Source organism: Lepisma saccharinum, chromosome 11, assembly GCF_977018435.1.
Source record: "Lepisma saccharinum chromosome 11, izLepSacc3.1, whole genome shotgun sequence".
Taxonomy (NCBI): Eukaryota; Metazoa; Arthropoda; class Insecta; order Zygentoma; family Lepismatidae; genus Lepisma; species Lepisma saccharinum.
The window spans coordinates 72,846,162-72,873,507 of NC_139239.1; the positions used below are offsets into that span (position 1 = coordinate 72,846,162).

Below are 27,346 nucleotides of genomic sequence, written 5' to 3' on the forward strand. Positions count from 1 at the left end.
TAAACAGATACATGTCCTGACCTTGGATCAGATCCAATTGCATTTTAGTATTTAAAAACATTGCAGACCATGCTAGGCCCGGACCACTGTAAAAATACATTGGATCCAGTTTATAATTTTGCATGGAAGATTTTCTAAATGCCTGCAGTATATCAGCTAAGAGGGTCACATCAAGTTTTAAATATGCCTTGTGATAATCACCAAATGTCTGGCATTTTAAATTGTTCCACATCAACTGGGCATGGTGATAATCATCATCAGTGATTCCAGATCCTCTGATTTTGCTGTAAAACTCTTGTTGTGGTGGCAGAGCAAACTCATCAAATTTAGAAAAATCTGTAACATAGTCATATGGATATACACCCTTCCGCCTAATTAATTTCAGGTCCTGATTTGGAAACAAAGCACATGTGATTTTGAATTGATCATCAGATAATTGAGTGGCCAGTGTAGCCAGGCTAGCCGATAAAATTCTGTAGGAATCAAGAAATCTTAAGTGAATAGGAACACCATTAACTTTAATTATTTTGCTAATAGCAATATATTTCTCATTATTTTCTGCTAAAATATTTAAATTCTGCTTGTCAAACCCCTCGTACCTGATCAGATGATGAAAATCATAATTGGATGCACCATGGCAAAATATAGGGATAAATTTTGGTCTCTGGATCTTAATATTACAGCTATTACACAGGGCCATTAAGAATTTACCATCTGTATGGGAATGGTGATGTACCTTGATATTTGTATCTGAAAATTCAGAATCACATACCGGGCATTTTTCTGCATTGTTGAAATCTTCAATCTGTTTCTCTGTTAAAGGCAACATGGGTTTTGATTTTAATAAGACATTAGATGCTATGTCATGGCACTCATTTTCTATTCTATGTGCAAATTCTTTGATGGCATCTGCTCCCATGTGTAAATCTTCTTTACTAACAACCCCATCCTGTACAACCACATAATAAAAACTAGAAGGTTCATGTAATTGATAAGATGTAATTGAAGATTCCTCAGGGTCTGGGCTACAGAATGCAAGAGGTTTGAGATTTGATTCAAAATCACAGACTATATATGCTGGGTGTTCCAACAAGGCTTCAAATTTTTTAAAATTGGCTTTTTCACTTGGATTAGGCATCACCATATGAACAGGTTTATGGTTGCCACAGTATTTCAGATGCTCAATTAACTTGTTTTTAGCAATTTCTGCATTCACTTTACAAACCCCATTTATTATTTTTTTACCATCAAATACAGTCAAACATCTTCTGCACAACTTGAATATTGTCTTAGATTTGTCTAATTGTTTTCTGACTAAAGCTTCAAGATTATGTATCAAAGTGTAATGATATGTATCATCCCCTTCAATTAAGAGCAGATCAATCGGAACAGCAGAATCATCATCAAATATACTGATTCTGAGAGGTGCTATCAAGCAATTTCCACGGCCAGTAGAACAAATAAATACATTAATAGATAATTGTTTAACGTTGATATCCCTGGCCTTTTTTTCAAATTTATCAATATTCTGAACAGACATTGGATATTCTAAACCCTCCATTGCTTCATCAAAATCATGTTCATGTTGTTTATAATAACTTATTCTCTCAGGATGCCTTAAAACTGGAAACAAAGCAGCTAAAATACACCACAAAAAGCATTTCTCATCATTATTTTCTATGTTAACCACGGCTCTTTTGTTTTTAATATTGGCAGGTAATGGCAAATATGTAGATCCTTGTAATGGGCTGAATTCAGAAATATTAACATAGAGCTTGTGTGGAGATCCGCATAGGCTCCATCCAGACTCTATTCCAGCAAATTCAGAGTGTTTAATATTCAATTGATCTATCAAACTGCTTATTATTTTGTCTGAATTTGCATTTGAATATACCGGTACAGTTTCTGTTATGTGGGGCTGTGTAAATTTTGTGCCATTTGGCTTCTTATATTGTGTAAACAATTTGAGGGACAGCTTATAAGAGCCATTTTGTGCATTTAGAATTGCCTGCACATCAGGATTTATACTGTTCAAAAAATTCTTAATACCACATCTTGGCTCTGATACAAACCGGTAATCCCTTAATTGGCCAGCAAAACTGCTATGGATAGGTGATGCATAGCGTGGTTGCTTTGTCGGTCTAGCATTAACAGGTGTTTCATGCTTCCTTTTCAGACCAGATGTAGATGGTTGTGGGGGCAATGTTGATGACTGTACAGAACAAGTACCCTTATGTTTATAAGTGAAGTATTCCATGCTATATTTTCTATGGCATTTAGGGCATATTTTAGTGGGAGTTCTGCATTTGCCTAGAACACAATTCCTTTGGTGCCTGGCCCAATTGGGGCTGGATATATTCTTATTGCATTGATTACAATATTTTTGATTCGGCATTTTTGTTGTTGTTTATTATATAAAATTTCCTGGGCTTCAATTCAAAACTTTATACTGAATAAAAAATATAAGTTGGGTTCAGCAGTGTGCTTTGTATATTTCTTGTATATATTTAATGTTAATATTATTAATTATTATTAATATTATTATTAATTTTTATCCTCGGTTTATTATATAAAATGTCTTGGGTTTTAATCAAAACTCTATGCTTACTATGACAGGTTGTAAAGCTAATAGCCTACAAGTGGAAAAAGAGAATAAATATTGATCTACACTGACCTAGCACAAATACCTGCACAGACATGCATGTCCTAGAAAGGCAATGACCTAACACTGTGTTATGTATTGATTTTTGTATAACAGGCTGGGACAGATATAAGCCTGACTCTAAATATGAGTGGATTACAACAAACAAGCTGGATGTAACAAATATCAGATTTTTTATACAAAATATAAGCCCTTTTGTTCAATATACCAGAAATATATTTAATATGAATAATAAGAAATATTATATATTAAACCAAACAGGCCTGTAGTATGAAAAGCACTGTAACAACACATCTGTACTCCTCAGCCACTCTCACAATACTGGCTGATATGTAATGCAAAATCTCTTTATATACCCTAAGCACGGATTAAAACTTCTGAAACAATAAACCAATCAGAATATAACACATCATCATATTATGTCATAATTAAGCAATTAGAAAACAATACATGCCTAATAATTTGTTGTATAATATTGGATAATAATTTGTTGCACAGCATGATGCAATAGCTATTGCATTACATGTGTGTGTGTGTGTATGTGTATGTGTGTGTGAGGGGGGTATGTGTGCGTGTAGATGTGGGTGGGTGTGGGTGAGGGTGGCTTAATTTTAAGTATAGCAAAAACAATATCAAGAAGGGCATATTTTTGACAAGCTTATGGACAAAAATCTGGCAGATGCAGCTTTTGTAAGTGTAAGCAAATCAATCTGAGGGGGGTCATCATTTCACAGGAAATTCCCGAGGGCATTTTTACAAAAATCTTGGATTAGACAGAGTACCACACTTGAGCAATAAGCTCATATGCTTATCTTGAGCTAGTTTTAAGTGTAGCCAAATCTGCCTGAGGGGGCTCATCATTTCTCGGGTTTATATTATATACTTTTATACTACTTCTGACCTGTTTTTTGCGAGTATTCACTTGTTGTTTTCACCTAATAATTATTCGTCTTCATCGAATTCATCGCTGCAATTAGCCAAACGTGGCAGAAAAAGCGACGTAAAATTTGTACAAGGCAGTAAATAGTGTCTGTATTTCGTTATTTTACCAGTAGGGTAACAGTTCCCTATATCGGAGACACATTAAAATCGGATATTTTGTGTTTCGCATGGTTCGTACTTACATAGTTCAAGGTGACATTATGCTTTTTACACGAAAACAAACACAATTTTTCACATATAGAGTAATTCTTTTATTCCTTTCTTCGCTTCCGTAACACAGAATATGGCGGGCACAACTTGACTACTGTTGTGGGTATGCAATATTTCCAACCTTCTTCACCGAAAAATACCTACTATCGTGTTCGTCACGTGTGCAAATTGTACATTATGCACATGTAGCTGACTGATAGCCCCACGAACCATTCACGGATAGCCCCACGAACCATTTCCGAAAAGGTTAGGTTACAGGGGGTTACGTCATCAAACGTATGCAGCATCCGGTTCACGTAGCGAAAGCAATGACACTTTTGCGTCGGTGAGATATTTCTCTTGAAAAATACACGATTTCACGGTCAAATAGATTCCACGATGAAAGAAAATACCTGCACGAACTTTGGAAACCTTAGAGACACTAATTTCCGTAAGTAGTTTCTTCTGTAAAAATGAAGAAATGTGTCTCCGATATACGGAACTGTTACCAAAAACCGGAAGGAATTTTGAAAGTGTTGTAGGTTGTCAGCTATGCTTGATTTTTTTCCACCAATTGTATCTACTTTGAGACACTAGGTAATGGAGCACTCTGCCGTTGCATAGTCTGAAGAACATACAGACTGCCCAGTCAACAAGGGCCAATTTCGCTTGACTCCCTGCATCTAGAGCACGAGTACACTTTTAATGCTTTAAAATCGGAGGTGAAAGACAAGTACTTTCCAAAGAAGAAGAATATACGTATACAAAATATATATATCGCACGTTTCTTAAATTAACGATGATAATTTTGAGGATGTGTGCTTGTAGTTGTATGAAAAGCTAAATACTTTAGAAGGAAGGCGAGCTGTATATATTCTTCTGAATCCTTGTTGTTATGACAATTAAGTTAGTCGTTGTCCCCCTCTGTTTATTTTGAGTTACGTAGATGAATGTAAGAATGTTGTACCAAACGCTTTGCACGGCTTATAAACGTGTTAGCTTTTGAAAGAAATGTTACTTAAAAATATAAACTTGCGTTTCCAATGCGGTGTATTAGTGCAGTGTTAATCCAAACGTTCCGAAATTGCATCTTCGTTTTGCTTTACCGGCCAATAATCAGACTCATGCGCGAACGGCTAAATGTTGTGCTTATATTATGTGTGTGTGTGTGAGAGAGAGAGAAGGGGGAGGGAAAGGATGGGGGTGCTTGGCATACGAAACTGGACATGAAAATGTATGCTTTTTATCTGGAAACTACAAGTCTATATATTTATGGACAAATGCATATAACATTTATTTTTAAAAAGTTTACTCTTCATTTAAGTAGGATCCGGACCACTGTAATATGCTTCCATCGGGACCTCTTGATTACATGGCGACGGCGTTAGCCACTACGCTATCCGGCCAGTAGACCCTGGATGCATATGGCTTTCCAAATTCTAAATATTTATTTTTATATGGTCACACACAGACTAAAGTTTCCCCTACTGTCTTTCAGAGAATCTTGCTTCATTGCGATGGATAAAAGTTGCAACAAAATATAAGAATTTCTAGTATGTATTTCTGTGTATTTACCAGATGAGTAAAAAACAGGTAGTTGCAGGGGTGCCTTTAGGGGTGTCCAACCGGTTCCAGCCCTCGCGCTTCCGATATACTGTACTAGGTATTATGCCAGTGAAAGGAAATTTGAACCAGGATTCCAAAAGACCAAAAACAGGACTAAAAAGACAAAAATAGCCTTTTATTTTATTACATTAGTTATAGTTGGTTATTCTGTAAGAATATTGATTTTCAATTCTTTACTTTCATTATTGAATAATAATATAAATATCGTCATATTGATAAGAGAACCTATGTTAATATGATAACGAATACTTAGAGACTAATGTTAAAATTTCATCTTCATGTATATAATAGTTTCCGTGAATAAGTAACATGAAGATACAGCAATTAGGCTAACATTGCCCAGATAGGCAATTGAAATGAAACCCCTTAAGGCACCCCCAAATAAATTAATCTGTGCATGCCTATGCCTACCGGTAAATTCGTTTTCTTAAAATCGATGCCCCGATCCCAACAATTTTATTCGTAAATAGCTTCTTGATTTTATTGACTTCATACATTAATTAATATGTACCTTGAAATTTAATATTAATAAACAAATTACGGCATAACCATAGACAGCATTAGTTCGATAATGTCTAGGCTTGTTGACAAACATGAAATTTGATTTACATTAGCTGACAACGATGGAATCTTTTTAGTGGGCTTAAAACATCTCTAAAACCTGTTAAAGAAACTTTAAAAGGGTCCTAAATATATGGTCATCCGTTGCAAACTTTTGACAACAGCGCAGCCAAGCTTGCTGTCCAGGACGACGGCAATGTTGCTCATTTGTCTGCAGCAGACGAAAATCGGCCGCGTGGGCCTCCCACATGGCGCAGTGGTAGCGTCATTGACTTGTAATCGAGGGGTCCCGGGTTCGATACCCGGTGGAGGCACAAGTGGTTCGGATCCCACTTTAAACTGTAGGTCCAGTCCCGATTAGCCTTACTGTGCATAAAGTGGACTTAAAACACCAAATCACGAAAATCGGCCGTGGAATGCGATCACTGAGCTGAAGCGTTCGAAGAAATCCCAGTTTTCCGGTGATCGCTCGCAAGTGAGCCGCTCCGCATCGGCCCAGTCCTCTGAACGCAGCCATTAAATTAATTTTGGCTGCAAGTCGCTTCGTCCGGTAACGGTTCCGATTGTTTTATGATTTCTCATAGCACAAAGACTAATTATTGTAGAATTTTGGAAATCATTGTCACGCGAAATTTGAACCTTCCTTAAATTAATGAGCACTGTTTGGACTCGAAAAAAAGCAACTTGAAAATTACCTTACGCACTTCTCATGGACAAAATATTATCCCAGTGACAAAACTAGAAGAGGAAGAAGAAACATTTTGGCTACCCTACCTTGCATATCATGTTTCCGCAATGAAAATCGTAAGCTGCCACTCTTCCTGTAACTCTTGCGCACACACACAAACACTGGTTTCACAACCACGTCTGCTTTGCTATAAAAACCACCTGCCAAAGAAAGTCATTCCTGCTACCGTTCCATGTAGCGACCACGAAATAGCCACCCCGGCAGCTCCCTCAAAGAACAATCCAATCCTCAAGATGTCCTAACAACAGTTGAATCGAGTCGACATTTGTCTTTCTTGTGAGGTAATTGTGTCGGGAGTGCGTGACTGAGAACGTGTGCGTGTCTGTGTGTCGAATTGTCCCTAATATTAATAAAAATTCGTTCACGCTGCTTAGTTGATGCGCTCGTGACGGAAAACAAGTCTTCATTTTTTCCGTGTTAATTGTTCTGCACCTGAAAGTGAAGTAAAGGCGTACAATGGGCGTGTAAGCTCTGTGTTGTGTATTGTGGAAGATAATGTGTGTACGGAAACTATAATGCCGCACATAAACGTACGAATCATGTCCTAGTACTCAAATTACTTTTGGTGCACGCGACACCTATTATACTCTTTTTGTCTCCAGAGTAAATGTTGAATTTGAAACGTAAATAATATAGCATTGTATCTGCTCAATTTGGGACTTAATTACTTGTTTAAAGACTCTAGAGATTATTGCGAGCAACACGCGGAAAACAATATCTAACAGTGGTAACACAGGGTGAAAACGTTACGTTTTTATGTATATTTTTATACTATAAAAGTTTGCCTTGATCATCATTTTAATGTTTTACTAGCTGTGGCTGTAATGGAATATATTTCTGTTGACGGAGGGGGTTGGAAGACAGGCAAACACAGGCAGTTTCGTTATTTTCTTGGTCCTAATCAATAATGATATTCCTTTGACATTAAGAGGGGATCCAGGGAGTACTAGCACCTTCCTCCAAGATTTTCCATACATAACTTACAGTAAATTTTACTTTAATATTATAAAATCCCTCCAAATTATTTATTTATACAGATTAGTCTCTCTCACCCTCGAGCGTTTACAATTGAATATCATTTTAACGCAACAATAATATATGATACATGTGTATTTAAAATATTCACCTTGGTAGTTTCAGCCCACAATCGTCTATTTCATCTTCATGTATCACTGTATTGGTAAGATAGACTATACTACATTTTAACATGGAGATGATGATTATGTTCACTTAAGTTTCAATTTCATTGCGACTTTCACTTCGCGGTTCATATTTGAGGGCTCACTACCACAGCTCGTTTTGCCTGTTTCAGCGTTATTGCTGGAACGAAGAAACTCTCAATTCCTTACGCTATCTAGCGTCATCCGTGCAAACTATTTGGCGCTCGAGCGAAATCCTCTCCCTGCAGCTCTCTAATATATACTGGTTAAAAAAGTTTTGCATATAACAAAATTTTTATTTTCTGCATCACAGAAGCCACACATGTTGATACCTCCGACTAGGGCAATGAAAGTACGAAACACAAAACATAGTTAAAGAAAATTCTGAAAGATATAACCAAAGAAACAAAAGAAACAAAGTTGTTTTCCTGACCAAAGTAAGATGCAACAAAAAGATCATCAATTACCATGGTGAGTAAACTTATAAGAAACCCCTCACTAGTCAGTAACATGTGTGGCCTCCAGGAACACGTAGACATTCTCGAACACGACGGGGCATGCTGAAAACCAGGTTATCGAATGCATATTGTGGAAGATTGTCCCATTCCTGAATGGCAGCGTGTATAAGATCACGTAGGGTTTGAGGTGGGTAAGGGTGGTTTGCAATGGCACGTTTCAGAAGGTGCCAGGCATGTTCGATACAATTCATATCGGGGAGACTGCTGGCCAGTCCATCCGACGGATTGCATGCCTTCGAAGGAAAAAGTCCACTGAACGGACACGGTGAGGACGGGCATTATCGTCCACCAACGTGAATCCTGCACCAACATCCTGCGCAAATGCCCTAACGACGGGTCGATGAACACTGTCCTCGTATGTCTGTGCATCCATAGTACCCTGTATGTGAACTAATGGCATCCGACGACCCAATATGATTCCTGCCCAGATGTGTGCCGAACCACCCTGTTGCTCGAAGCGTTCCACCATGGACGATTCATTGAAACGCTGCCCATTTGCCCTCCAGACACGTATAGTAATGTCATAGTGGTGCAGACTAACCCGTACTTCATCTGTAAACAGTGTTTGCGACCACTGTTCCTGGGTCCAGTTTTCATGTTTTCATGTAGGTTTTATTCTTAATTAAATAAACATTTATTTTCTTAATTGCTAATTTCCAACTTTACCTAAGTGGAGGTGGAATAAATAAAGGTTAAGAAAAACTGAAAAAAAAAGATCACGAAAAGTCCTGAAAAAGTCAAGATTTGTTATTTTGGTAGAAATCCTGTTATTGAAATAAAAACTACCCCCAAGATGAAATCATTTCAAATTACGGTAATTCCTGAATATTTGTTTGCCATTACAGGTCATAATGCAAATGTTGAGGACTCACGAGAGAAATATTTTTTTTCATAAAGTCTGTAAAAAGTTTGGTACTGATCCTATATGGAGTTTAAAAGAGTTTGACTGTCCAGTCTCACATAAATACAAGGTAACCAAAAAAGTTCTTGCCATTTTTGACTTCCCATCAATCATGCGCTCACAGAGAGGAAACGAAATGACGCACGTGCCTGCCAAGCGATCGGGAGTTAGTCTGACCATCGACTGTCAGTAATACAGGTACGTTGCGCACACACAGCAGTCATAGCTCGTCCACTGTCGAAGAGAAATTGATGTATCGAAGCAACTTGTTCGCGTGTGTTTGTTGTATGACTTTAAAGTGGGCCTGTCAGCTGCCGCATCAAGTCGCCGCATTTTCCAGACATTTGGGGAGAATGCCGTGAACGAACGCACTGCCAGGCATTGGTTCCAGAAATTCCGTTCGGGAGATGTGAGCCTTTCGGATGAACCTCGCAGTGGACGACCACGTGTGTTGGATGACGAGGCCCTGAAAGCAGCCATCGAGGAGGACAGTGGTCTAACGTGTTAAGAACTTGCAGAAAGGTTCCATGTTTCCGCTGGAACAGTCAGACTGCACCTGCATGGGATAGGGAAGTCATACAAGTTAAGCAAGTGGGTACCCCACACATTGTCGGCAGCCAACAAGGAACAACGAGTGACAGCCTGTTTGTCCTTGCTCACTCGGCACCTGAACACACCCATAATGTGATCGCTTACTCACTGGTGACGAAAAGTATGTCCTCTATGACACTCCCAAGCGTACCACACATTGGTTGTCGCCACGTGACCCTGTTCCTCACACCTCAAGACCGACCACCTCTGCACTCATGAAAGGTTATGCTCTCTGTATGGTGGAATTGTCGGCAAGTGGTGCATTACGAGCTCCTTCTACCTGATCAGACCATCACTGCTGACCTCTACTCTCAGCAGTTGCAAATTGTGCACCGTGCATTGCGACAGAAGGAGCCGGCATTGGTAAATCGCAATGCTGTTCCTGCACGACAGTGCCAAGCCACATGTGGCAAAGAGGACCCGGGAGACCCTTCAGCAACTTGGCTGGGAGACACTGTAACGTCCACCATATTCACCGGACCTTGCACCAACAGATTACCACCTGTTTCATTCCCTCGATAACCACCTCCGTGGGAGATCCTTCGAAAATGAGGGAGACCTGCGGAACGCACTCACGGACTTCTTTGCATCCAAACCCGCCGAGTTTTATCACCCGGGTATTGTTCAGCTGCAGGAACGTTGGCAAAAGGTGTTGGATGCTGATGGAGAATACTTCGAAACCTAAAGGTACCACTGTATTCCTCTTTGTTTATTACTGCTCTAGAACGGCAAGAACCTTTTTGGTTACCTTGTATATTTTGACTAAATCCTGAAATTTTGAGAAAAATTAGCTCCTCTGAGAATTACCAGTTAAAACATCTAGTAAGAGGTTCATTGCTTAGTATGATTACAAGTTTGAAAATTTTACATTAAAGAATTCATCAAGAATTTTTTTTTTTTAAACTGAAAAGTGTCAATTTTTAATTACTTTCTAACGTGTTCTATAGAAATATTTATTATTTATTGCGAATGTTTTGTGTCCTACATTTTGACTCAATGTCCTACATTTTGGGTCATCATGTCCTACATTTTCCTTATAGCAGTCAGGTAACCTTAGTTTCGTGACATTTCTAAAATGTAAACTCACACCATGACAACCATTACAACCTTCCTTGAGACGTCCAGTGCTTTATACCCCCACTTCCCACGAGCTGCGAGACAATCGGTGGGTTATTAACGAGGTTAAAACGTGAAACATGCTTCAAAACCCAGCTACAGACATGTATCTGCTCTTTTGTGTGTTGAATTGGCCTTCGGTTGATGTGTGAGCTTCAAAGGTATGGCGATTTGTGGCGTCAGTGATGCACAATATGAAAAACTTGCAGTATGCAAAACTTTTTTTGACCAGTACAGATCACAATCGGTTTCATCTTTTTCCATAGTCGTAACTAGCTGGGGGTCTGGAGGACTCCCCAAATACCTGCATGCGACCCCATCGGGGAAAGTTGACCCCCTCGCTTTCAAATATGAGGGGGTCCGAGCAATGATACAAGTCAAACTCGTCGCTACTTCGAGAAACAAATTAGAAGAATTATAAATCTGGGAAATTACATCTTATTTCAGTCTTTGTCTATCTTAAGCACACCCGTTTCGACTTGAAGAAATTCTGTAGTTGTAATACAAGGTGTCTTGAAACCATGAATTCCACGACGAATTCGGAGCAGGGAATAACAATGCAGCTTTATTTGTTACCTCTCCTGATGGAAGTGCCTTCTTTTTTTCATGCATTTAAATTGCATGCTTCATTTTCACTACAACTTCAAACAGGTTGCTAATTTCATTCTCACATACATTTACAATCAAATTCAATTTATGCGCCAGTAGGTGGAACGCTACGTTCTGGCTGCGCCCTTTGACCTACTTTCTCGCCTTAATGGATTTCTCTCGTAAGGCATGAGCAGTGTTGCCAACTCCTCACTCGAAAAAATCACCAAGGTTGTTTTTGGGTATAACCTAACCTCAAGCAAGAAGCTGGCAACACTACTTGAGGCTTGCCTTGCAGTGTTGCCAACTCCTCACTCGAAAAATTACCAAGGTTGTTTTTGGGTCTAATGTAACCTAAAGCAAGGAGCTGGCAATGCTGCTTGAGGCTTGTTCTGCAGTGTTGCCAACTCCTCACTTGAAAAATTACCAAGGTTTTTGTTTTTGGGTCTAACCTAACCTAAAGCAAGGAGCTGGCAATACTGCTTGAGGCTTGCCTTAATGGTTTGCTCTTGTAAGGCCGCGTCCGAATCGGCAGCAAATGTCGCCTAGAGCACTGTTCCATCCGGGGACTCAACCAACCTCTGTTGTCCGAATTCGCGGCAGACGTGGAGTCGGAGGGGAGAGCAGAAAGGCGCGACAGATGCACGCTTGAACTTGCTGTGACGCTGCGCTTGGCAGCCATATTCTAACTTTCACTTTGTACAGACAACATTTACTGATTAGAGGATGTAAAACACAGTTATATTTTAACATTTTATCGATAATACTCAATGTAGAAAAATTATAAATGATGAAATAGCGTGTTATATTTTTAATATGAGTAGTAAATAGGTGGAAATCATTGTGATGTTTGTTTGGCGTCTGTTTTGCTTCCGTGCGATGCGCCTGCGCCCCCCAGAGCGCGGTGGGTGAAGTTCGGGCTGACACCTGGCGGGAAAAGTGACAACCGTACTACAAGGGGACATGTAGATTCGGACGACTTGGACGTGACTTCGACGGCACGCGAGAGCAACGGGAGAGAACGGGGCGGAGCGCTTGCCAATCCGGACACGGCCTAAGGCATGAGCCTCATTTTCTCGCAGTGTTGCCAACATCTTACTCGAAAAAATTACCAAGGTTTTTGTTTTGGTATAACCTAACCTAAAGCAAGGAGCTGGCAATACTGCTTAAAACTTGCCTTGCAGTATTGCCAACATTTTACTTGAAAAGTCACCAAGGTTTTTATTTTGGTCTAACCTAACCTAAAGCAAGGAGCTGGCATTACTGCTTGAGGCTTGCCTTACAGTGCATAAAGCAGTGTTGCCAACCTACTGGTACTTTTGCCATAGCCTTTTACAAAAATAAAGAGTGAAAAAAGAGGGAAGAGTTAAACAACCGACAGTGTTGCCAACACCTACCTACAGCTTTTTTTTTACTTGGCAAGGGCTTAGCCAATTTATACACTGGCGCAACATACACACACTGGGCAATAGAGCCGGCAACAAATATATACTGCCGTAAAAAAGAGAGATGGATGGATGGCAACACAGTATGTGTGTGCGTGTGTGTGTATAATATGTAGCATTATTAACTAGATTGTGTTGGCAACCCACCTCCAACTAAAAAAATAGAGATGCCAATGTTGCTGTAAGATAAAGAGAGGGAGACCTATCGTGATTTTTGTAAACCTCTCTCGCGGGAACGATGTGCTGCACACACGTGCGCCTGCTGGCGCCTCTTATTATTTTTGTATTGTGACGCAAACAAACAAATAAATAATTGTTTTTTTTTTTTAGGATGCCTGGCCCCTATAACCTCGCCAGGGTGCGTGGTGCCCAACCAAAAAAGGTTCTAACGGCTGCGGTTGTAGATAACCGCACCTCTGTAGGGTTTCACGTGTTTTTTTTCTATCTACAATCATATTTTTCTTATATATTTTTTTATTTTTTATAGGGTTGATTAAAGCATATATTTGAGGAAGACAGCACTACCCATATATAAATAAACCCCTCAAACTAACACTAATTAGAATTAGCTTACAAAATTTTTCTCATAAGGCATTTTTGTTTTGTAAACACTCTACCACCAACAGATTACATATAAATAAACATACCCCGAAAAAAATGCGCACCATGAAAAGTTGCCCTGTGTGCAAAAGAACTATATCGAGCAAAAATTTTGCAAGACATTGTCGCACCTGCGTGCCAGGCAAGCATTTGGCTGCCACCGAACTGTGTTCCGGATGCAATAAACATATTACAATTGCATATGCCAGGAAGCATAAGCTTACTTGTTTAAGCAGAAGTACATCTGGGGCTCAACCGTCGACCAGTTCAACCAAGAGGAAAGCGGAAGCCGACTCGCAACCATCCGCCAAGCGCATCAAGCCTGTGGCGAAAGCGAACCAGTCTGCTTTCCAGCATTTGTTAGAGGACTTTCCCTTTACTTCGGAGGGCTCATGCGACGTGCGTAGCTTTTTGGAGAACGTGCAAGCCCAAATTATTTCCATCCTCGGCGATGCGCTTGCAACGCACTCCACCAAATTCTACGCAACGCTTTGTTGCTGGTACAAAAAGCCGTCTGGTGAAATTTACAGCTTCTGCCACAACACCAAGGCGAAGACGCTGCATCTGGCGGATGTCGAAAACCTAGAGGTCATCTACAACAAGTTTGCCGAGGAGCTGGTGGCAAAGCAGGAGGAACATCAAGCCAAGGGCTCGGGGGGTTCGCTGTGTGGCGAGCCTCACGAACTGCGCGTCAAACTTTGCAAGTTTGTGCCTCTCTCCGCCTCCAGCTACGTCCGCTTACCAGAAGCGATTGTGGAAAAGAAGGCCGTCCTGAACATTCAGAACAGTGACGCCAAGTGCTTCATATGGTGTGTGCTTGCGGCGTTACACCCTGTCGACCGGAAAAACCAACCACGCCGAGTTAACCACTACCTACCCTACGAGCCAGAGCTGGAAGATGCGATGGCTGGGATCGACTATCCGGTGGCGCTTTCGGACATTCGCAAGTTCGAGCCCCGTACACACAACCCTCGGTTGGCCATCAACGTTTATGGCCTCACCGACGAAAATGAGGTGTACCCTATTCGGGTGAGCGACGTAGACGACGATGGTGTGCAGGAAATTCATCTTCTGCTCATCAAGGACGAGACCCATCACCACTACACCCTCATCCGTTCCCTCTCTCGGCTTGTTTCGAGCCAAGGGAGCAGTGATAGTCACCACAAAGAAGTTTGTCGCAGGTGCTTGTCTATTTTTGATAATCGAGAACAGCAGGATTATCGGCGCATCAGAGGTCCCAACATCGCTGCCGAGAAGCTCGCTAACCACAAACTTTATTGCAATGCCAACAAGCCTGGGGTGGCAGTCTTGCCCAAACCTGGCACCGTGGAGCGTTTCCACATGCACGGTGCCATGGTGGAGCACCTCGCTATCATCATCGCGGATTTCGAGGCCTTCCTCAAACCCCTGTCTACTTGCGATCCTGATCCCGAAGTTTCCTCCACCACCCCTTACCAACTCCACGAGGCATCCAGTTTCGCCTACGTTGTGGTGCGACGAGACCAGCACATCGCCCCCGAGCCCTACGTGTACCGTGGTCCCGACGCAGCCAAACACTTCCTCGAGAGGATGGTTGTCGAGGCCATCGAGATAGGGAAGGTGCTGTTGGCCCCCAAGTCTATGCTCCCACTGTCCCCCGACGATCAACGCAGACACGACGAGGCCATCGCTTGCCCTGTCTGCGTCAAGGAGTACACCGCCAACAATCATAAAGTCCGACACCACGATCACTTTAACAGTAGGTATGTTGGTCCTTGGTGCGACGACTGCAACCGCAAGGCCCACGACCCGCGCTTCATCCCTGTGTTTTTTCACAATGGCTCGGGGTACGACTTTCACCACCTGATCAAGCATCTTGGGTACGACAACAAGAGAATCAACGTTCTCGCCCAGAACGAGGAGCGTTATATTAGCGTCAGCAAGTGGGTGACGATCCCCGCCGACTCAAAAAGCAGGAGCATCGAGCTTCGCTTCCTCGACTCCCTGAGGTTCCTCCCGGCCAGCCTCGATGCTCTCACGAGAAAACTTAGCGACGAGCAAATGCTTATTACTTCTGCGAATTTTCCGAACTTGGACGCCGGTCTCTTCAGGCGTAAGGGGGTCTACCCCTACGAATACGTCACCGACTCTACCAAGTTTGCGGAGACGTCGCTTCCTCCCCAGACGAAGTTCTACAGTCAGCTGCGAGGCTCTGGCATCTCTGAGGATGACTATAACCATGCTCAGTCCATGTGGCGCGAGCTGGATTGCCAAAATCTCGGCGGCTACCACGACGCGTACCTCAAACTTGATGTGACGCTTCTCGCCGATGTGTTCCAGGCGTTTCGTGCAACTGCGAAGACCATCTACAAGCTGGACCCCGCCTACTTCTATAGCCTCCCCGGACTGGCATGGTCGGCCATGCTTCTTGTTACGAAAGTCAGGCTTGAGCTTCTTTCGGACTTGGACATGATGCTGTTTGTGGAACGTGCTGTGCGGGGTGGAATGGTCCAGGTGACGCAGCGACACTCGCACGCCAACAATCACCACATGGCCACTGGTTACGACCCCTCACAACCGTCAAGCTACATCATGTACACGGACGTCAATAACCTCTACGGACACTCCATGATGCAGCCACTCCCTTTTAGAGGTTTCGAGTGGGCTGATCCCTCCAACTTCGACGTTGATGGTTTCGACGATTCGGAACATGGGTTCTTCGCCGAGGTGGACCTTGAGTTCTCTGAGAAGCTGCAGGATTTGTTCTGCGATCTTCCCCCTACACCCGAGTTCAAGTGTCCACCCGATTCCAACCAGAAGAAGCTCGTCATGGATTTCGAACCCAAGAAGAATTACGTCCTGCACTACCAGAATCTCCGGTGGTTGATGCAGCGAGGGGTCACAGTCCACGCAGTTCACCACATCCTCAAGTTCGAGCATTCTCCGTGGTTGCGTCCATACATCGAGCTCAACACCGAACATCGTACAGCAGCCACGTCCGAGTTTGATAAGGATTTCTTCAAGCTCATGAATAATGCGGTGTTTGGCAAAACCATGGAGAATGTACGGAATCGCGTGGACATAAAATTGGTGACGAGGAAAGAGCGATGTCGTCAGCTTGTTGCAAGTCCATTGTTCAAGTCTCGAACAATCTATAACGAGCAGCTGGCTCTGATTCACATGAAGCAAGGTGAGGTGGAGCTCAATAAGCCCATCTACGTTGGAGCCACTGTTCTGGATCTGAGCAAGCTTCACATGTTCGAGACGTATTACAACATATTACGTCCACACTACGGTCACAACATCTCGCTTCTCTACACGGACACGGACAGCTTGGTGTACCACGTTCGCACAGCCGACGCATACGGGGATATAGCCACAGTTTCATCTTTGGTTAACCTCTTTGACACGTCAGGCTATCCCCAGCCAAACCGATACAAAATCCCGACTCGCAACAAGAAGGTGCCCGGCAAACTCAAAGACGAGAAGGATGGAGACGTGATTCTTGAGTTTGCAGGTCTTCGCGCCAAGGCCTATACCATCAAAGCCGAGGGCAGCGTTACCAAGAAGGCCAAGGGTGTCGGCAGACTGGTGGTTCGGGAGCATCTCACATTCGAGGACTTTGTGGATTGTATCAAGACCAGGTCGTCGGTTCTAAGAGCAGAACAGCGCATCCAGAGCGTCGACCATGTGTTGACCACCAACAAGGTGAGGAAGATTGTCCTGGATCCCAACGACGACAAGAGGTGCGTCCTCGAGTGTGGTATTCACACACTGCCGTGGGGGCACTATCGTTTAGCAGAAAACAAAACCTGCAACATATGCCCATCTTCAACAGAAGATTCATAAAACAAAAACAAAAAAAAAACAAAAAAAAAACAAAAAAAATCATTTTGTTAGTCATTACAAAAAAAAACCACTGACTGTCATTACAAAAAACTTTGACCGTATTAAATAACCAGCATACCTATGAATCTCTTTGGTTTCCGAAAACAAACCAACATGGAGACTGTACACCACACGACAACAGATCATGAATTTCTACCTTCCATGTTAACTAAACTCAACGGTCTACTGATTGTTCACCTTAACAGCATTTGGACGAAATTGGATGACGATGTGGGCAAGATGTTTTACGTCTTCAACAACAATTTATATTTCTACGAAATTCCGATCGGTGGGAAACTTCAAATCACCGTGAATCCGGAAAACGTAGGCGAAATCAAAATATCTACCGGCAAGAATATTTTTCGAATCAAGCACGACAAGATGCTTTCTAACATTACGTACGATGTTTCTGCAGGAGATTGTTTATACGTGGAACTCCTAGGAGATTACGACAAACTCATTCCTCTCTTCGTAGAATTACGAATCGTCTATCCTATTATAAATAACCGTTAACCAAAATGCCTAACGATATTTTCGGCAACACTAAGCGTGTAGACCACGCAGAAGAGATTCTCATGTTGGACGTCAGAATTAAAAAGTTGAGGAGCGATTTGATCGCTTTGCAGGAGACCTTAAACAAAAGTTTAGAGTCGGAGATCGCTACGCTCCAAACGCAATGTCTCGACCCCATTCTGAAAATCGATTCCGAACTGAAAACGCTCATAAAAAATTATGTCGACGTACCTTCTTACGACAACGTTCAAAATATACAGTTGAGCGTGGATAAGCTTCAAAATGATTTGGCCAAATTGCAGCAATTTCAATCAAAAAATGAAGATTTGGAAAAATTGAAACTCGAAATCGAAGAACGAACTTCGGCAATCGAAAAGAATTTCTCTGAACTTCAAACCGTCGTGAAGGATATTGATGTAGAACGCTTGCATGTTGTTGTTTCCAAATTACAAGAAGAATTCACCGGCACATTGGAAGAAATTAAATCCAAGTTACAGACTTTGGAAGATACCATGACGAACCTACCATCGTCAGACGAACTGCAGGTCATCGGCAAAAGCGTCGCGAACATAAAAATTCAATTGGAGGCTTATCAAGATTTCGAACACATTCAAACCACCATCGCTACGCTTCAGGCGTCTCTGGAGTTGATCAACGAAGAAATTAAAAATATTCACGCTGAAGCCAGTGCGTTGACGAGCATACAAGACACGTTGAACACAGTTCAGCAGAAGATCGAATATTTAGAAAATTTGAACGTCGAAACGAATCTTGCTCATTTTCATCACGTGCTGGACAACATACAGGGTGACTTGGAATCGTTACGGACGAGCGTACCTTCGAGCGAAGATTTGGAAAAATTGAAAACGGCGGTGACGGCACTATCCGATTCGAGTGACATCAAAAGTTCATTGAGCGATCTCGAGAGTAGGGTGGCCAATCTCCCCACCTCAAAAGAATTACACGCTTTGAAAAGGAGCATATCACGTATGCTGAAACGACTGGAAACGGAAACGGAAACGGCGAACGTGGAACAGATTCGAGACGAACTTGCTTCGCTGGTGTCGACGCTGCCCACTTCGCAGAGCGTCGCCGACCTTCACACGCAGTTTACAGAGATGCGAAGCATCGTGAACGATCTTACCGAGAAGAGCTCGAAATTAAATCAAGTCGAGAACCTTCAGAGTATCGTCGTCAACATCAGAGATCAAGTTGGAGTGCTGGAATCCACGCAGGAATCGACGCTGGCCTCTTTCGGTGCCAAGTTGCAAGAACTCAACGAAAACTTCAAGCAGTTGAACGTGGAAGTGAAAATCAAGCCGTCATTTTCTACAGTAACGGATACCATCGTCGAATATTTGTTGCCCGTACAAAATACACTGGGACAGCTTCACAGCAACCTCGTTAGCGTCGATACTAAATTCGCTAAACTGCATTCTCTGCAAGCCATCGAAATCAACAGCGTACCCAATCAACAGAGAATCTCCACGTTTGTCGAAGGTAACAAACTGTACATGTTACATCCTTATCATCCGTACTACAAGTTTCTCCTCGATGGCACGATTCAGATAAATGAATTTTCGTACTGGTCTCACGGTAGAAAAGCTAGCGTTCCTACCATGACCTTGATATCGAATCGTGGTGTCCAGAAAGAAGGAAATATTCCTCTGGCACGTTGGAACGAAACGCGCAACATATATGAAATACACGAAGACGAAGATCTCACCGTTTTTGACGTGAGCGCCGGCGATAAGCTGTTCATTCAAAACACGAGCGAAGTGCCACCCTCTTTGAATCCCATCACGCTGGTGCTTCTCTTCAAACGTAATCTCTAAAAATGTCTAGGCAAGCCATCGTCGAAGAATTGCATAAACCTGCACGCCGCAACTACGAACGTTTGCCGGTGGTGACCAAGGGAATCGACGACCTCTGGCAAAGTGACCTTGTGGAGATGAGTAGCGGCAATCTAAAAAATGTGCATAAATTGAACAAGGGCAACAAGTACCTCCTCACCGTCATAGACACGTTTTCGAAATTCGCATGGGCTCTACCTTTGAAGGCCAAAACGGGGGCATGCGTCACAGAAGCATTCAAGACAATTTTTCGCGAAAGCAACAGACGACCTCGGTTTTTGCAAACAGACAAGGGGAAGGAATTTTACAATGCCGTATTCCAAAAGTTTATTCGGAAACACGACATTCGACATTATTCAACCTTCAGTCACATCAAAGCCAGCATCGTGGAAAGATTTAATCGAACCTTGAAAACACACATGTGGAAACGATTCACGCTTCGAGGAAATTACAAATGGGTCGACATACTGCCGGAACTCGTCGACACCTATAATGATACGGTACACAGAACGATAGGCATGAAGCCAGCTGATGTTACGAAATCTGACGAGCAGCGTTTAATTTCTACAGTTTACTGTCCAAAGTACACTCCCACGACTACCAAGAAATCAAAATTCAAAATTGGAGACCAGGTGAGGATCAGCAAATTCAAACGCACCTTCGAGAAGGGGTTCACAAAAAATTGGAGCACGGAACTTTTTACGGTGGTTCGAGTTTTACCCGGAAACCGACACACGTATATAATAAAAGATAGTAGCGGTGAGATTTTGAAAGGAAGATTTTACGAAGAGGAACTCTCTAAAACAAAACACCCCAACACGTACCTCATCGAGAAAGTATTGCGTAGGAAAGGCGACAAACTGTTTGTCAAATGGCTGGGACTTCCGGAAAAGAGTTGGATCGACGCGAGCGAAGTGATCTTGTGAGTACGTGGAACGTGGTGAAGCGTCTACCGGATTCGGAAAGTCAAACAAAAAAAAAGAACGGCGAGTTGCTTCCCGACAGCATTCGCTGTCTAATCGTAGGTCCTTCGGGGTGTGGGAAAACAACACTGCTCGTGGACAATTTTCTCCTCGCACCGAATTGGTTAGATTGGAAGAACAGGCACCTGTACATGTTCTCGAAAAGTTTGGAGCAATCCAAATACCAGCAACTGATGAAACTGTACGATGGTCTGGACATTGCAACGTTCTCTTCGGAAATAAAGCCACTCGACGATTGTCGTGAAAATTCAGTCGTTGTGTTCGACGATGTCATCCTGGAAAATCAAAATGAAATTCGCAACTTTTTCACGCAGGGTCGTCACAAAGGAATAGATTGCTTCTTCCTAGCTCAAACGTTTTCCAAAATTCCAAAACAGTTAGTACGCGACAACGCTAATTTCATATGTTTGTTTCGTCAAGATCACACCAACCTCAAGCACGTGTACGATGACTATGTAGGCGGAGACATGAACTACAATCAATTTTCGGAACGCTGCTGCTCCCACTGTTGGAACAGTGACGATTTTGGATTCGCGACGATCGACATGACGAGGAAACCCAACGACGGAAAATACAGAAACAAAATCAACGACTTTCTAAACGTTGCAACGTTGTGAGAAACGACGTGTATAAATAACGCTATGACGAAACGAAAAATCGAAGACGAAAATCTCAAGCTTCGCGATTACCTCGCGAAACGTTTCAAAGGTTGGAAATCCGAGAATCGCGGATTCTACGAAGCGAAGAAACGTCAAGATCAGCCTGTGATCGACGCCATCAGCGATCTAGGTAAAGAAATTAAAGGCGTCACGGAACAAAATAAAAATTTGATCAACGAACTCGTACCACTTGCAGCTAAAAGTTACACCGTACCCACGCCCATTTCGAGCATTCCTTCGACGCCGTTCGAACTGAAGGACGTACCGGCACGACATCGAGCCATAGGTAGCACGCCGTCGTCTTTGGATAAGATCGAGTTGGGACCTTTGGCACGAGACTACCTGAGCACGGGGAAATTCGACAAGGATGAAGTGTTCGGATTGTATCCAAGCATGGAGAGCAACGAAGGCGGTGGTGTGGTTTGGAAGATTGGAAAATCGAAGGTGACCTTCGAAGGCAACGACATTAAAGTTAATTTAGGCGATAAGGATAGTTGGAACAGGTATCCGGGTACGGTGGGACTGTGGGAACTCGTTGCCAAAAAGCAGCCGAAAGATTACACCGACGAAGATTACCAGAGTTACAAGGAAATTTTGATCATGACGGATGCCTTGTACCAGAACAACGACGCTACGCAGAATAGGGTGAAATCGAGCAGCGGCGAGAAGTACAGGAATCTCATCAAGCCGATTTGGAACCAGGTGAAAACAGGCAGCGGCGTCAAACTCTACAACACCCTGTTTGTGTGGGTGGACGACGTGCGCAAGCTCATAGACCGATTGTTGGTTATTGCAGGAGAGGAGAATGCAGGCAATCGTAATTTCTACAACGAGAAGGTGGGAATTGTGGACATGATCAGCACAAAATTTTCCAACTTCATCGTGAACGACGACAAGGGCATAGGTTACCTCATTAAAATTATCAACACGCTGCCTCCGAGATTCTGGAACGTGGCCGAAGGAAAGGGACTCGTGAACGACATCATCAACAAGTTACCTTTCGAGATGCATTTACCCGGCTACCAGTACTGCGGACCAGGTACCAAACTCGAGAAAAGATTGAAGAGAGGAGACAAGGGTGTGAATCTGTTGGACGCCGCATGCAAAGATCACGACATCGCTTACAACACCACTCGCACCGATCTGGATGCACGTCACGAAGCAGACAGAAAGTTAGAGCACGCGGCTTTCGAAAGATTCGTTAGCAAAGACGCATCGCTGGGAGAAAGAGTTGCGGCACTGGGCACCACCATAGCCATGAACACAAAACAAAAACTTGGGTGGGGTATATAAATAACATACAGTAAAAAAAAAAACATCATGTCTGGTATAACCGACATGCCACACGAACTGCTGTGTAAAATATTCAAACATGCAGTAAACGGAGATTGTGAGGATATAAGAAAACTTTTGATCATAGCGAGATCAACGCCGGAATTTCGCATCCCTTGTGAAATGGTTGTCAAGGATTATCTTCGGGAAATTAGCGGCATGAGGTGCGACGATCTCGACACTCTTTTTTCGGCCGCAGGGGAAAAATTAAACAATAGGTTAGATGAACTGCATGAGGCGAGGCAGGGGAGAAGACGATTCACAGATGATTGGCATAAGTCGAAACAAGAGACGGAAGATATCATCACGCACATCATCGCATTTTCCGAAGCACAAACTTTCTTCCTCTAACACAGACAAAAAAAAATCTTCGATACAAAAATCTCGTGAAAAAAATATATATATAAAATAACACACATCGTGAAAAAAAAATAATTTTCAGTGTATATATAAATAACACACATTGTGAAAAAAATTAAATTTCTTTAACACACACACTGAAAATTTCTCTTCAATATGACAACTGAAAAAATGAGTGACCTCCAAGCATTAAAACAAATGCTAAATTTGTCAGTAGAGTATGTAAAAATTCAGGAATTGGAAGTCGACAAACCTTACACAATAACTTCCGGTTCAATTGTTTCTACCCAGTATGGTCCCAGGGTGCGTCTGTTGCTCAACGCACAATACAGTCTATTTTTACCGGATCGATACGCTAACATGTTATCCGACGAGAAGCTATCTATTTTAATCGAGAACAAAACTCGAATCGTGTACAAGGGGACAAAGGAACTTCTTGGTAAAAAAACAAAGCACGTAATAGAATTTGTTTAACAACGCTGCGCGGAGTATATCCTTGAAAAAAAAAATTGCACGAAACAAAAAAAATCTCGGAACATACATATATATAAATAACATACCGTAAAAAAAATTACACAAAAAAAATCTCAGAACATTTATATATAAATAACATACCGTGAAAAAAAAAAACATGAAGCCCAAGGGTGTCGTGTACCAGATACCATACTCCAATCTAAAAAATCTAGGTGCCCTCGATGGGTTACTCACCAAGAAACAACGCGAGAAGAAACGTTCTTGCTTGACGAAAGGACACGGAATGAAATTACTTCTCAGCACACCTCAATTGAGACGCTTGCAGCGTTCGCGGAAACAGCAAAAGATCGGAGGTTTCATATTCAGCATCCCGGCCATCCTTGCGGCATTGGGGGCCGTTGGAAGTTTGGCCGGCGGAAGCGCCGCCATCGCGAAAACCGTCATCGACTCGAAGAAGAACAAAGCGGAATTGGAAGAACAGAAACGTCACAACCTGGCTATGGAGAAGAAGGGGAAAGGTATGACCAAAAAACAAAAAAGCAACCTCGATGCTTTGAAGAAATATAAAAAAAAGAAGAAGCCCTGTCCAACTTCGATATTGAATCTCTGATCGAACTGTTGGGAATAAAAAACTTCAGGGGTGTTTTCATGTCCGATTCTCTACCCTCTGCTGTGAAGAAAAAGGAGTATGGCGTGGTCAACCTGGACAGTTACAAAAATCCTGGTACACATTGGATATGCTACCTCAAAATTGACGATAACAATGCATTTGTTTTCGATTCGTTCGGTGGCACACCGCCTGCCAGGTTGGTGAAGTATCTCAGTGTTGCCAACCTCTACTACAATGACAAACGCATCCAGGGTTTCACCGATGTTAACTGTGGCCACCTATGCCTTTCCGTTCTCACATACATGTCTAAAATAAATAACCCGTCGGTGGAACATTTTCAGAAAGCATTGTGGAATCTTAAATACGATGGGCGTGTTCCATCTCACGAGCGAATCTTCGATCTTGAAACTCACGCTGCACGACGACATCGTCTATCCTAAATCCGTAGCTTTGCGTGCATTCTACAGCATGTACCTCATACCTAACGTCACGCAGCACAACAACAAAATTAGTGTCGGAAGCGAACACATCGTCGTCACGCCAGGTCAATACAATCTTTCCACTTTGCAAGCTCAATTACCCAAAGGCACTTACCTTTCTCAAAATTCGGTCACGCACAGAGTGGAAATCGTGTCGGCGACGGAGACCGTGGACCTGGGTACCATGGGTGAACTTTTAGGTTTCGAGAACAACACAAAACTCGAAGCTGGCATCAAGCACACGGCAGCAAACATTCCTAAATTTCTGGCCATAGAGACTCTGAACGTTCACTGTAACGTGGCGGAAGGCATGATCACAAAATCCTCGGACAGATTGTTAGGAAGTCACAAGCAGACGGGAATCATCGCCACGTTCAAACCCAGTTCCGAATTCATGGAACCGATCATCTACACACCCTCTTCGCCGATCTATTTTCCAGTATGTCGCAACCGCATAGACGACATAGAGTTGGTGGTGACGAACGAGAAAGGAGACGTGGTGGATTTCGCAGGTGCAACGACCACTGCCATCGTGGAGATCAACGTATAATAAATAACACACATAGTGAAAAAAAAAATGGAGCAAATCGAAAGTTACGAATTGCAATCTTTCCCTCCCAACCGTCGCACGTTCGCCAATCTCAACGAAGCGAACAGGGAGATCGAATACGACGTGGACGTAGGGGATGGCTTCGTTCATCCTCACAGAGCGGACCTCTACCTTCAATTCGACGTGGTGAAGAAAGAAAGCGGAGAAGCGTTTCCGCCCAATGCAAATTTGATACTCGTGGACAACTTCGTGCCTCACCTGTTCTCGCAGGTGGAGGTGAGGAAACACAACACCGTCATAGACAGAATAGACTATCCAGGCATCACGTCGACGGCAGTGGGAACTTTGAAATTATCCAAAACAGACGCAGCATACTACCAGGCGGGAGGATTCGAAGCGGGGACCAAAATATCGACTAAAAGTCACACGGTGCTTTTTCCCATGCGTCTGCTGCCGGGATTCTTCTCGGACTACAAGGAGATCATGTGGAAGGGAGGATTGCGCGTCACATTTCGAAGAGCGGCCAACGACAACGACGCACTGATGCGATACACCAACTTGAACGCCGACGGCACGCCGATAGCCAACACATTACCCGAAGCGGCCAAGTGCGTCATCCGGAGCATGGAATTGAGAATGCCGATCGTGGAATACGAAACAAACTACGCCCTCAAGTACAAAGCAGAGATCTTGAAGAGTCCGCAGGTACCGATTCACTTTCACGGTTACCAGTGCGTGCAGAAGATGGCGTCGGGAAGTCACATGGAATTCGACGTGACAACTCAGTTCAACAACATACAGTTCGACATGCCAGATTTCGTCATTGTACTTTTTCAGACCGCACGCGATAACAATCAGGAGAAAGATTCCAGCAAATTCGACGACTGCAAGATCAAGAACGTTTATCTGAAGAATGGCAGGAACGAAGTGTTCCCGCGCGAGAATTACAACCTCGACATGACCAAAGATGATTACCTCAAACTTTACGAAGCTTACACGGCTTACAAACGCGTGACCGAGGGAAGCGTGGACATGTACTACACTCCCAGCGAATTCAAAATCCGCAGGCCGATGTTCGTCATCAACGCCACAAAAAGAAAACAGGTGGTGGTCAACGATCGAACCAACATCAAGGTCGTCTGCGAGTTCCACGACGCGCTGCCTGCCGATACTCTGTGCAGCGTCATCCTGGTCGCAGAGAAGTCCTTTGCGTACGACGTGAAGAACGAGAGGGTCACAGAGCAGTTTTAAAAAATATCACCAACAAGCAAGAATAGCTTTTCTACATTCCCAATTACAAAATTTTTAATCTAAAACACATCCAAAGCACTCCAATAGGATGCAGAGTGTTTTTTTAGGATCAAATCGAATTTCTTAAACAAATTGAGAAAGGGGGGAAAGGGGGGGGGGCTTGCTTGTAGTTGAGTAGTTATCATCAAAACCTATCCAACAAACCCACAATCATCATCCTAGCTCAATTAGGAGCCGAGAAAATCAATGTCTTAGAAAACGTCTTAAGATAATTGTCTTAAGAAAATTTTCTTGACAGACCGGAAGTAACATCTTGAGATACCGGAAGTCGACTTTCTTAAAGATTAAGATATTTGTCTTAAGACGTTTTCCAAGACGTTAATTTTCTCGGCTCCTATGGGGCCTAGAACCATGTAACTTTGATCTATGTATATACCAGTACTTGCCCAACCCTGTGGCCGAGTGGTTAGCACATCGCGCTGCGACGCCAAGGGTCCTGGGTTCGAATCCCGGTCGGGTATGGTTGTTTGTGAATATCCATTTTCATCTATTTCATCATTCATCCCTATCTTCGCAAATTAGCTAACAAGTACAAAACGCGAAGTAAAATAAACTAAATCAATTAATCAATCAATATACCAGTACTTTTCCTACATGTTCACTCACCTTACAACCCACCCCATCAAAAAAATAAAATTTACCCCCTACGCGCATGCGCACATGTATAAATTTAAATATAGGCTCGATATTGAAACAAAATATTATTTT

General features: G+C 42.8%; 1 protein-coding gene and 1 long non-coding RNA gene across 2 annotated transcripts in view; one reads left to right on the forward strand and one right to left on the reverse strand.

The window, feature by feature from the left end:
* The window catches only part of LOC145995312 (uncharacterized), a 28,198-nt gene extending 21,310 nt beyond the window's left edge, over window positions 1-6,888 (reverse strand). The window contains exon 1 of the long non-coding RNA XR_014442434.1: window positions 6,755-6,888. This is a non-coding gene — a long non-coding RNA (uncharacterized LOC145995312). The remainder of the gene's footprint in view (window positions 1-6,754) is intronic.
* Window positions 1-27,346, forward strand: part of LOC145995311 (uncharacterized) — an 89,163-nt gene that overhangs the window by 10,145 nt on the left and 51,672 nt on the right. The gene's annotated exons all lie outside the window — the stretch shown is intronic.